The sequence below is a fragment of the Centruroides vittatus genome, unplaced genomic scaffold (assembly GCF_030686945.1).
Source record: "Centruroides vittatus isolate TY-2023 unplaced genomic scaffold, ASM3068694v2 contig_391, whole genome shotgun sequence".
Taxonomy (NCBI): Eukaryota; Metazoa; Arthropoda; class Arachnida; order Scorpiones; family Buthidae; genus Centruroides; species Centruroides vittatus.
The window spans coordinates 1,175,155-1,188,669 of NW_027122207.1; positions in this window are offsets into that span (position 1 = coordinate 1,175,155).

Genomic DNA, 13,515 nt, shown 5'->3' on the forward strand with positions numbered 1-13,515 from the left:
TACGTTATATCTATGCTCTTTTAGTCCTACTCCCAAGCTTTTGTTGGTGACGCCTATATAGTCTTTCTTAACATTTAGTTGGATGTTCTCATAAGGTACTTTATAGACACCTGTATTTTCTTGTTCTTATTCTATCTTTATCGTTCCTCAATATCTTATATAAATTGGGGGCTCGTTTTAAAATCATTCTTGCTTGTTTTCGATTAGCAACTTCTTTCATAATACTATTCAAATTACTATTATATGTTAAAATTGGAACAAAAAAAGTTCCTTGAATGTGCACTTCTTAGACATTAATATCAAGTTCATGGGAGATCATTTGTCCACCAGCGTGTATATGAAACCTACTTACACCCCACTATATATACCCGCACAGTCGATGGACCCATATCGATATAAAATGGCCGCTTTTCAAACTTTGATAAGAGATAGAATCGATTTGTGTTGTGATAGAATCGATGACAGAAATAAAGAAATTAATAGGATATTAAAAGTAGCCCAGCTACTTGCAATATCCTATTAATTTGCAATTTGCAATTGCTAAGGCTTTGTGCGTCTTAGCAAACGCAAACAATCTTGGAGCTCCTGAGTTTGGATTGTGACATTTTTTCAGAAAAGGTAAAACGGCAGCAAGACCTGAGCGTTCTAACCTCTTGATCCTTCTGTCCAAAGACTCAAATAATCTTGTCACATTTAGTAACCTAGGGAGGACCCTAGGTTACCAAAAAAGCACTATTGTTGGATTACTCAAGAAGTATGAAAGGAACGAAGAGAAAAAAAGGCTTAAATACCGCTCCCAATAGGCGCTTGAAGTTTACATATGACCATCCTTGTTATCATTGATTCTATTTAAAAACTCATATATCCTGTTATTATTTCACCATAAAATAAAAATGTCATCCACATATCTACAGAGATGTATAATATTTTCTTTAAAACCACGCAGGACTCTTCTTTCTAATCTTCTAACTACTAACTCGCAAAGAATTCCAGAGAGGAGACTTCCCATCGAAACTCCTCTTTTCTGCCTGTACATTTGACCAAATTTCTGTAACACTTTGCGACTGTATTTGTATATTAATTGTACTGTACATATTTTATTTCTTGTATTTTATTATCTGTGTTCATCATTTTGTATTTTGTACTTTAATATCCATCTACTGTATTATTCCCTATATTGTATTTTATTTTGTACCTGTATCTGTATCTTACAATATGTTAATCCATCTGTACTCATTTTCATACACTTCTATTGTTATTTTAATTCTGTACCCTCTGTTCATTACTGAAAATGTAACATTGTAAATATGTTCTGGTTTCCACCTGGTTATATGTCTATTGCACCAGGTATGTAGTGTACCCCAGTATTTTAGAAATAAATAAATCTGCATCTGTACATTTGACCACAAAAAGTAAAACAAGATTGATGGCATACAAGGCTAGCTAGCTCTTCTAGGTCTTGGGTGTAATTAAGCAACTGTGATTTGTTGTTGTACATGAAATTCAATAATGTCTCCACACAAGATTCAATCATTACTGAAGGATACATGCCTTCATAATCCAAAACGGTCGCTACTTCATCTTCCATTAAAGAAATATTTTGTACTTCATTGACTACGACAAGAGGATCTTTTACCACCAGCCTATCATCTTCAAGTTGTGAGGATAAATATTCATGTAATCTTTTTTCTAAGACAAAGGTGAGCCCCCTACATTTCTCTACCACTGGTCTTAATTCGTTTCGGCTTTGTGCGTCTTAGCAAACGCAAACAATCTTGGAGCTCCTGAGTTTGGATTGTGACATTTTTTCAGAAAAGGTAAAACGGCAGCAAGACCTGAGCGTTCTAACCTCTTGACCCTTCTGTCCAAAGACCCAATAATCTTGTCATCAACAATGTCCACTCGGTCTTCTTGATGTAAGCATGTAATTCCTTCTCAAAAGTATGCCTCTTCGTGATAACTAAATGCCTAGTTTTGTCTGCTTTGGTCATCATTAAGTCATTCGTTCTTAACCACTCTTTCGTAAGCCATATGTCTCTATTACAAGTCTCTATACTAGTTGCTTTTTTCTTTGGGCGGTTTCTGATGACCGTCTTCCATCTAAACAATTCTTTATCCAAGAGATCCATACCAACTACCCCTCTTTCAATCTCCTGTATGGAGGTTTCCCAACTATTTACAACATCTGGGACAAAGTTAGGGCCTTTTTCTAGTACCTCCCTGATTTTCTTCGATATTTCTATCTGGTCCCATACTTTCGCTACTTTCAACACCTGGTATAACAAGGTGACGGCCGGATGTTTGAGCGATTAAGACTTCAGTCTACCGCTCTGAGATCGATTTCGGGCTGTTGAAGAACCCGGGGCGATCTGTATCTGGTGTGTCAAGACAGTCCAGCAGCCCAAATTGTGAATCTTCAGAAACCGACGATGGGTAAGATTAAAACGGCCCTCTATAAACAAAACAAAGAATCACCAGCTGCCATATATGCAAGTGTGATGAAATATACGATGAGCACGAAGATCTTTAATTAATGATCTTAGGTAAGAGTTAACAGTACTAAAATACGAGCGAGATTTGTGCGCAGATAATTTCTTACCACAGTAAATTTAACAGAAAAATTTATCACAAAACGATTATTGATGTTAATGTCTGAAATTCTATTTAATCCATGCAAGATGTGTGATACCAGAGCCCCTTCGGCCGCCAATTTAAAGTCTTTTAATCTTTAAAATTGGCGTTTCCACTTCCCGGGACGAGGACCCAGGGGTTGGACTTGTGGGAAGCGAGTGTTCGGGTTGTTTCATTGTGTCGAATTACACAGAACGTGGCGCTTGACGTGAGTGCGAGAATTCGAGTAAAGGTTAAACGGTGTATATCTTCGTGTACAGTGATGTTGTGTCCGTGTGTGTGTGTGTGATCGAAGAACGTATTCGGCATGCCTATAAACAGAAAAACAGTAAATTACGATACGAGAATAAGATGTGTTAAAAAATAAAACGAAAGAGTTCTTACCATCGAAGATTTCGGAAAATATTCATATGTCCACTTGGTCCTCTTCGTGGTAAAGTTGGGAAGGGAGAAGAATCTCCCTCCCAAATGTTCCTACAAAACACAAAGACAGTGAGAAAAGCAGTTGATTCATTCATTACCTAAGTGAAGATTATTACCTTTATCAGACAGTCTTTCTTCCCGAACAGTGTTATGAGAAGAGCGAAGGACCTGACCTAGCCTAGCCTAACCTAACCTACCCTAATCGGAAGCTCAATCCTCATAACAGCTGTTTGGGAAGAAAGGTAAGCCGAATGTCGATTTCGGTGAAGAAACGTGTCACGTCCGGATGGTTACAATCGGGAGTCAAATCCGTTGTCGTCGACCGAGTGTCACGTTCGGGAGACAAGTCCGTGGGTCACGTCCGAGAAAAGGTGTCGAGTCCGGGTGAAAAGTGTCTAATCCGGTAAAGATTAAATAGAAAAAAAAATTAATTAAATTTAAGGTTTTAGTTTAAATGTTAGTACACAAGAGGAAAAAAAATTAAAAAACCTTTTGCCTTCTTATACTACGTTAGTAAATTGAAACTAAACCCTTAAATTTAAATGATACTTCAGAAATAGCAAAGGAAAAAGTCGTTCACATCTCTTGCGAAGCGACGCTTTTTCCTTTGCATCCTTGCCCACACCGAACGAGAGGATCCCACTCGTTGGAAAAGGGAGGAATGATCGAAACATTCCTCCCCTTCCAGTGCGGCAAAGATGATGTCGTCAACATGGAGAATTTTCCCTTTTCGGAACAAGTCCGAACAGCGAAATGCCTCCTCTCCGTTCAACGCGGAACAGAAAATGCTGTCGACATCTTCTATTCCTGAAGTCGTTCCCGTGAAGAAAGAACCCCTTCCGCAATTGATGGAAGAGAGTTCCTCTCCCCGCTCAAAGGGAGAAAAGGTCCTCTCTTCATCCATTGCGGAAGGAGAACGCCCTTCACACTTCATCTTCTTAGGCCGCAGCCACCGCCAAAACCGCCAGTCCTTCATTCTGTAAAGAAAGAAAAAATACATATACAGTAGAGCATCGATTATCCGACCCCGATTAACCGACTCATCGGTTAACCGACCGCGTTCTAGTCGGCAAATTCAAATGTCCCCTAGTGATGTGGCGCTACAATATTTGGTTATGTCTTGGCTACTTTAATATTATTTTTGTTAAATTTTTGCATGTTTTAGCTGGCAGCACTGGCTCGACCATGAAAGGGAGGCTAGTATTTAAACCAGGCCTAATACACTATACTAATAATGTATTTTTTCATACTTTTCGGTTATCCGACTTTTCAGTTATCCGACCAACCCGAGTCCCCAATTAAGTCGGATAATCGATGCTCTACTGTATATATATTAATGGGATTCGGATATACTTAACGCAGAAAAAGTTCACGACGAATCGGAATTCGGATAGCTCGCGTTAGATCCTAGGGGAAATTGCTAGAATGTTCCAACTGTATTTGCAGTAGAGACGACCGACCCGGAACGAAGAAACTCTCTTACATGTAATTTGTATTTGTACGACGGAAAATTAAAGACATGCCGCACGTAGCCATGCGGAAAAGGCACTCGAGCCCAAGTCGTAACAAGTGTTTCGTTATAGAGCTATTTACCCTAACGTGTATGTCGCATAAACGCAACGACGGCATTTAAAAGAGTTTCGGTAGACATTGCTATCAATACTTGCCATCAATAGAAGACAGAAGAAACAACAAATTCTTTCGCCCAACCTTTCAGCTAACACAACTGATAACTGGACATGGAAACTTCAAGTCTTACCTATTTAGATTCGGAAAGAGAGATAGTGATAGATGTGATACAGATATGGACTGTGAGGATACTGCCTACCATCTATTATATGAATGCACCAAACACCGAGACATCAGGAAACCACTCCAAAGAACTTGCGTCCAGGAGGGGAAGACTTGGCCACCAAATGAAAAAGACTTCATCACAAACGTAAAACTTCTAAAAGCATTGGAGGCGTTTCTTCAAGACAGTGGTGTTCTAACCATACAGAACAGTAACACAATAAATACTTGCAACAGTCAAGCGATAGACATTAGTGAAAATGAAAGTGACAGTGACTGGACTACTTCCTCGAGTGAAGAAGACTGAAGAGACCAGGAAAAATTGTCTTGTGCTTCAAAGAGACACGTAACGATGTAAATTTGTAAATATGTTATCGGTTTTAGCAGTTGACATCGCTTATTTATTAATCTCTATGTTGATGTAAACTGTAAGCAACTCATTTGAAGTACACTGTAAATACGTTTTTGACAACATTGTTAATTTTGATAGTTGTAATAAGTTTTACATCGATGTCATCTTGTAAACGAATTGAATAATATAATATTGTTATTTTGTTACAGCCATTACTACCTGGCTATGAATCTTTATGCTTTCATTTTCAGGGCCGGATTTACCAATCCAGGGGCCCTGGGCACAAATTCAGTGGGGGTCCCCACTTTAAGAAAGCAAATTTGATGATTTAGAAAATTTACACAAAATACTGTATTTTCAATTAGATTTGAACTAGGAAGTTGTAAATTTCATTTAAAAATAAGGTTATTGTAAACATACATATATTTTATTGTGTAAAACTAATTATTTTAATTTAACTGAAAAATACCTATGTGAAATTTTTTCCCGAAATTTTCCGATGTTTCATAGGTTTTTTCCCGTGTTTGGTTTTCTCTGCCTGTTGCCGTCATGATTAGGCCACATTAGGCTGTCGCGGTAATAGAAAAAAATTTATGTTTAAACATAATTTTTTTTTAGTTTTGTGGGGGCCCTGGGCACAGGCCCCAAATGCCCTTATGTAAATCCGGCCCTGTTCATTTTATCTTAAATTCGATACAAATTTTGTCATTATTGAAATAACAAATTGTCATGTTTACACTTTGTAAACGGATTATAGATATATCCGTGTTTATTGTATCATCGAAATATTTAATTTTGTATTGTAATTATTTGTCTTTTTAAACCAATTCTAGGACCATTGTCGGGTAATAATGTAATTCAACCAAGAAACGCACATTTACCTCACACCTGGGGAAATTATGTCCGGCGTACATCAATTATTGTATACATGTAGTGTTACTGTACCTGAAACATTTGTTAATATTGTAAACTAACAATTATTGTCTATATAGCCATAAGTCTGGCGTTGTATATAATGTACGATATCGATTAATTAATTGTTTACTGTTATTTTTACTATGCAGCCAAGTCAGGCTGTATCTTTTATGTAACCATTTTAATGTTATGTATTCCAATGTAAATATGTTTTTATTTTAAATGAATGGCGATGCAGACGCCCATGGGGTTCCGTGCGGCCCCCTGGTTGCTCCTTTTCCCACTTTCCTATTTCTCTTTATTTCCTCTTCCCTCTAGCTTCTTATCTTACTTAACTCTTCTTTTAGTTTCTAATAGGGCCTAAGTCCGTCGCTAAATACGGATAGCCCTCTAATCACCTTTTCATCATAGTGTCATAGTGCAAAGAAATTGCCAACGAGTCGTCCAAAACACAAGACAAACGTACGAAGAAGCGAAACGCGCCCACAGCCGAACTCGCCATTCGGGACACGAACGTTTAAGTGGCACAAAGCATTGGCAGAGAGTTACGTAAGTGTGGAAGATCGACTGCACTCAGAAAAGACCACCTCGTGGAAAGACACAAAGAGCCTAAGGAAAAGAATTCTTTGTGTCCAGCCTGTATAGATAACTGCCAAGTGTATTGGTATTAGACGTGTTTGCAGACAATTTAATTCTGGCAAAATAAGCCATTGAAAAGCGTTGTAACTAATACATAAATTGCATAGAGAAATCGGAGGTCAAAGGGCGAAATTTTTGACCTGTCCAAGGAACATCTCATGCTTCAGAATGCCGTCTCCGTCCATCAATGTTACCAGATGGAATTCGTATTTAAAGTTAGTATTAAATAATTTTTAATTGAATTTCTATAAATAATCCTTATTCTTTGACAGTGTTTATAAAATATAAATGAATTAATTACGAAAATAAACCAATGAGCAAATACTTAATCCGTTTTCGGCGCTTCGGTCGCTTTCCAATGTGGCGGCTTGTTTAAAAGTTCTAATTCACAAGCGACGGCAGATTTAAACGCAAATACGCCGGCCGATGCCGTCTCCGTAAGCTGGATTAAACGAAACGAAAATAAAATCTTACCTAGTGTACTGTCGGCGTCCAAAAGTCTTCTTAAAACCACTTCGGGTAGCAAAAAACACCGAGAAAAGGCAAAAAACACACCGAAAACAGGAGCAAAGAGCGCACACGTCCGTCCGGCAAGCGAGAAACGTGCAAAGTGACGCAAAATCGTGTTGCAACAATACGCGTTTCCATAGAAATATAGAAACGGCAATTGTTGCCGTTTCTATGGAGATTAGAAAGCGCTTAACGAATTCGAATGCGATTGACGTAATGGATTCTTTTTGAATTTTAAGGCTAAATATCTGCATTTTTTACGTTTCTATCCCCCGAATGACGACGGATTGGGATCGAGAGACTCCCTACCGCCCTCCGCCTTCCGTTTCCATTCTCCACAAGGGGTTAGAAGCAAGATTTTCTATAATCGAACGTCATCTTTACCTCGCCACCCCCCAAAACTAGAACGAATCATTCCTCTCGTTCATCCAGTACTCTCCGATTGACCTACAGCGCAATTTTTGCTAAATTTCGTTATTTCGTTTATCCGACGCCATTTTAAAAGCGGTTTCCTGACGTCATCGGACGTTGGTTATATGAAATATGCGTGTTATAGTTTAGTTACGTAAACGTTAATTAAAGTGACTTATATATTAATAAGACTTATTTCCAAGAACTAATAATTTATTTATTTAAAGTAATAAATTTTAAGTGAAAATAAACTAATTTTTTAAAATAAAATTTTAACGAATTTCGGAAGAAGCATATTTTTGACCAGCAGTGGCGTAGCGTGGGTGTCAGCCGCCCGGGGCGGAGGAAAATTTCGCCGTCCCCTTATTTAGGTATTTTTACAAGATATTATTATTTATTGTGAAATTTTGCCGCCCCTGCCGACCCCACTACGCTACGTCACTGCTGCAACATAACGGGCTGCAGTTACTCAACTATTGCCGAGAATATATTTTTTTTGGAACGGCAGAAAAATTGTATGTAGTCTTTAGAGTCGAACAAATAAAACCTTTCGTTAGAAGCTACGAAATAACATAAAATTCGAAACATCAGACCGCAAGAAGTGTAAATGACAAAATGGTAGCATCATCAGTGATCTGCAAAAACTCAGTTTTAACAAACCTTGAATCTTCGAACCACGATCGAAACTCTTGAAGGACTTCAAAATCCACGATCGCAAGATTTGGAGACGGTTTCGAGAGCAACCGTGTCCTTTTAGTGACTTTTAAAACGATTACGCTAACCCAAATGTTTCGAGAAATCTTCGCAATCACTGACTGCTCCAATGTATGTTCAGTTATCTTAAACTGACTTCCTTCAAGCTATTCGCTTGTAGGAAAGTTTCCAAACCTTGATAAATTAACGCATGTCTATACACAAGCTCAACAGTTTTCAAAATAAAATATATAAAATATAACAAACAAAAACAAAATTGCGAAAACAGGGCTAATTCCCTAATTCATCAACAAATGTTTAGACAAATCGCAGGATTAACAGCTATCTTAAATACCGGATTACCGATTTTGCGTTCCACTATTTTAAAATTAGGCATGATCTTTAGTCATTAATCTCGCATAGTTTGCATAGTCTGTGCAATTTTCCACAGAATTCTCAGATACAGCAGGATTGTTTATTAATTATTTGCAGGATTGTTATATAAAATATATTGAGAATTCTACTTGTGTTCATGCAATAGCGCGTTCATTCTATCAGTACATAGCAGTGGCGGATTTACCAGGAACAAAACAAGCAACTGCTTGGGGTTCCGTGCCTTTTATTTTTTTAACGTGGAAAACATCGTGCGATTTATTTCGTTTATTTGTTTGTTAATAATTAATGCCGAAGAACCTTCACCTGAACGGTTTGTTATTGGTAACGTTAATAACAAATTGTTCGGGTGAAGGTCCTTCAGCGCAGAGCGTTAAAAATGATTTTCGTATAATAAAGCAAGAGAAACTGTCAGATTTATGCCTTACGTTTATTGAGAACGATAAATTTCAGAAATTCTCTTTTGATGATGTGAATTAGTTTCCAAACTGATAAGAGTCGGAAGAAGTGATATATATGATAAATTCATTTATCATTAATATACAAGTTACATATTTTAATTCTTCCTTCAATTTCTGTTTTTGTTTTTTTTTTCCAGTTGCAAGCGGCGGTTCCGAAAAATTTAAATTGCTTGGGCTATTTCGAAAGCAAATCTGGCATTGGTACATAGTGTACATGCAATTAAAATTTTTTAAAATACGATACTACTTCGATGATTCTCATCGCGTTTCAAATTCCGCTTTCTTTTTGAGGGAGATGGCAGTTTTTTTTTCGAAACCGAAAAGTTCAGATGTGACCGAGTTATGAGATGTAGACGGATTAAATAATTTGTTAATATAAAGAAAAAATTTCAATAAAATGCTAAGTGTTGATTAAAAGTTATCATGTCCATGGCTTGCGCAAGGCCTATAATAACGAGGTTGAGGTCGAAGTTTTAAACGTGAAAACGTGTACGTCGGACGTTCGGCGCCGCTTTCCTGTAAGCCTAGAAGTTTGACAAAGGTGTTTGGAAAGTCAGTGGAAGCATGCTCGACATTCCAAACGCCATTGTCAAACTTCTAGGCTTACAGAAAAGCGGCGCTGAACGTCCGACGTACACGTTTTCGGATTTAAAACTTCGGCCTCAACCTCGCTAATAATTGTGGAGAATAAGAACGGAAACGGGAAAAAAAGGTATAAGCGACCGTCCATTAATTACGTGTACAGTTTTTAAGCCAATTTTCACCCCTTTTGTGTACAATGATACACTCTTGGGTAACCCCTTCCTCCTTTAAATACATGTACAATAAGTTCATGGTCCTCCTCACACTAAAACGTTTTAAAGGAATGACTAAAAAGTTAAGCCACTATTACCTGAAAGTTTATTTACAATGTAAATAGGGTTATAAGAATAAATCCATATGTCACTAATACCACTAAATAATTCCTCTTAGAGAATGGCTTGACTCTCCCCCATTGTGTACAATCATGTATGTACAGTACTTTTTGCGATTCCCCTTCCTCTTAAACTGTTACATAATTAATGAACGGCCTAAAATGTTATGTGATAAATAGAAACGGGAACTGTACAGAACTAAAATGTTATATATTTTAATACAGCTTAGATTAGTTTTTTAAAGAAATGGGAATTATTTAATTAGATCAGGCCTTAAAGAACTTAAAACTGAAGTTATGGAGAAGTTATGGGAGAAGAAGAAAATTGACTTATATGAGATTTTATCCTTCTTAAGTACTAGGATCATATGGTCAGGTCATGTCATTTCACTTCTGATAAGTGGGTAAAGTTACTGAAACAAGATTTTAAATGAAAACCTCTTATGAAAAGAAGTTATTATTGAAAAAACTCAAGTCAATATATCAAATTGAATTTTTATACAGTCTCAAACTTTCTTCTGGCGTTTTTGTAAAATTGTTCAAACTTGACATACAACCTTTTGGCACACACTCAACAATATGTAGGTCCTCCCATTGATTAGGTATGCAATTGTTATTGAATAATTCTAGGAAGATATACTTGGAAGATAGTTACAGAAACAGAACCAAATTTTTTAATAAACAAACATAACAAAAATTTTTTTAATGTAATTTTTTCATTTATAGTATTGTTATAATACAGTACCATATATGAAAAAATATACAAGATAAATTGAAATATCTAAATATTGATAATTTCATTATATTTTAGTTACAGCTTCAAATATGATGAAAATATAAATTATTTACAGTAGCCTATATTACTATCTAAAACATTGTTTATGCATTTCAATAGATTTTATATCAGATTAGTAAAAGTCATCCTCATAAATTCTACTTTATGCAAATTATGCTTTTTTACTCTGGGGAAAATTCTACATACGAAACCGCCATTTATTACTTAACTTGTTAAAGATCATTGTTACATTATTTCATAATGCGGTATAATAACCTTATATTCTTAAAATTATATTATACTGTGGCATGAAAATGATGATTAATGGATTACCTGGACACTCCATTAATTATGCAATTAATTAGTTCCAAGATAGCATTGAGTAAAGCCAGTTGACTTTTATTTGAACTTTTACATGGATGCATTCCCAATATTAAAAAAGTGCACACTCATTTAAAGCCGTATGTACTGTACTGTATGTTCTTTGATAACAGTATATTAAACAAATATTTATATTTTGTAAGAATACATGTAAAAACAATTGGATGCATTCTAGAACCACGATCTATATATTTAGGATTCCTTTGACTCGTTGCTCATTCAATTCACAAGACGATGAATCACGAGCCTATTTTTCCTATAACGTGTTACTATCTGATCACGCTTCAAATCTTTGTGATTATTTGCTGAGATTTTGTTTTGATCTTTGGTAGTTAAATAGTCACATGGATTCTCGAAGTTTGGAAAACTTTGAGAATCTTCAGTAAAAGATAACATTCAACAATCAACATTGTTTAAAGATGTGATTTAAGAGTTGTTCTTGTTAAGCGAATATTTCCAATCATTGTAGGTTTCAGGTATTAATTATATGGATGTTTATAATTTATTGACAGGACTGGATTTAAAAAAAAATCTTTCCTACTTATAGGTATTAAGATGGCCTTTTTCCCCTATACTCATTGTGGGTTTCCAGGTTCAGAACGGGGGTGGCCGACTAGTATTGCATACCCATGAAAAATTCCTGGAAGATGGTCACCTAGATTTGACCTTGGGTCTCCAGAGCAGTAGGCTGGCATGTTAACTGTTAATACTTCGGTCATCCAGCCATTGAATGGGCATGCTTTTCTTTTTATTCTTTCTTCCCTTTGGATTAAGAGGGGTTTAACCAAGTCCATCATGGGTTTGGTCAGGCCCACAATGGGATGGCTGGATGGTGAGGAAAGGACCATCCCCTCACCACCTGGCTTTTCCTATCCATTCCAATTCATTCCTGGGGTCTCCCAAAATGGTAGACTGACACCTGAGGCTGAGTGGTTAAATAACAAATCATCTTCATAACTAATAATTTGTATAAACATGCTATTGTTTATAACAAAACATGACCTACTTGAACCTTTAACCAGTGTGTACAAAGTTTATTCTTCCAAAACAAATGTTTTTCTTAACCCCTTACATCGTTAAAGATTCAAGTAGGTCATGTTTTGTTATATACAACCCAATGTGCAGTTTCTGATTTACACTATTGTTTATACAAATTATTAGTTATGATTCAAAGATTACAGAGCAAGAAATTGTTAGCTTTAAGTTGAAGTGTTTAAAGATTTCTCCCCCTGCTAGATTCTTTTCCTTCCTTGTCAAGTTAACAGTAATTGTAATTTGTTGAATTTTATATTTTTTTTAAATGTAACAACTGTAACTTTTATGGTGTAGAAAGTTCAGTACCAGACACACGCCAAGTGTCTAGTGCAGTGGTTCTGAACCTTTCTGAGGTTGTAAAACACTATTCATGCACCTTTTATTAGTTAGAACATTAGTATCAATGTATTGAGAAATTGATAAGCAATTCCATGTTTACTATTCTCAGGAAACAATGAAGCAATAAAGTAATAAACTTCAATGTATTGAATAAAATTATCTATAAATATGATGATAAATAAAAAATATGTATATTTTGGAATAAATTTGCAATAAAAACTTTAAAAATCTTTTTTTGTGAAACACTCAAGGCAGGTTTGCATAACACTGGTTAAGAATCACTGATCTAGTTGCTTCAATCTAACTGTTTTTTAATATAAAAAAAAAAAAGATATTATTATAGATAAAGTCCTGTAAAAGTCAAAATTCATAAATTGTTTATAAGTTTAATAATTATTTTTTTTTTATAAAAAAATTTATATCATGCTGTTCTATTACAAAAACTTTTACTTTTAATATATCTTGATTTTGATCACTAAAGTTTAATATTTCTGTATAATGAACATTACAGTAATATACATTTTTATTGTATTACACTGTATTTAATAACTATAACCATAAAGTAAATAGCAAAATGTAACTTATAAAATGTATCTTATTATAAAATGAAATTGTAAATTATACTCTATGATGAATTCAACTGTAACTTTTTATTATTTCAAATTCTTATTGTTATATAAAATAATTAAATATATAAAGAAATATTCAAAATTCTTTGCATTATATTTAGTTTCTTGTTACTATTGATATTAAAAGATATTACTATTTATTTGGTAAGTTTGTAAGACCTTTACACATAACAAGTACAAAAACTGTTTAAATCATCTCTGTAAAATTTAAGTTGAGGCAGGAA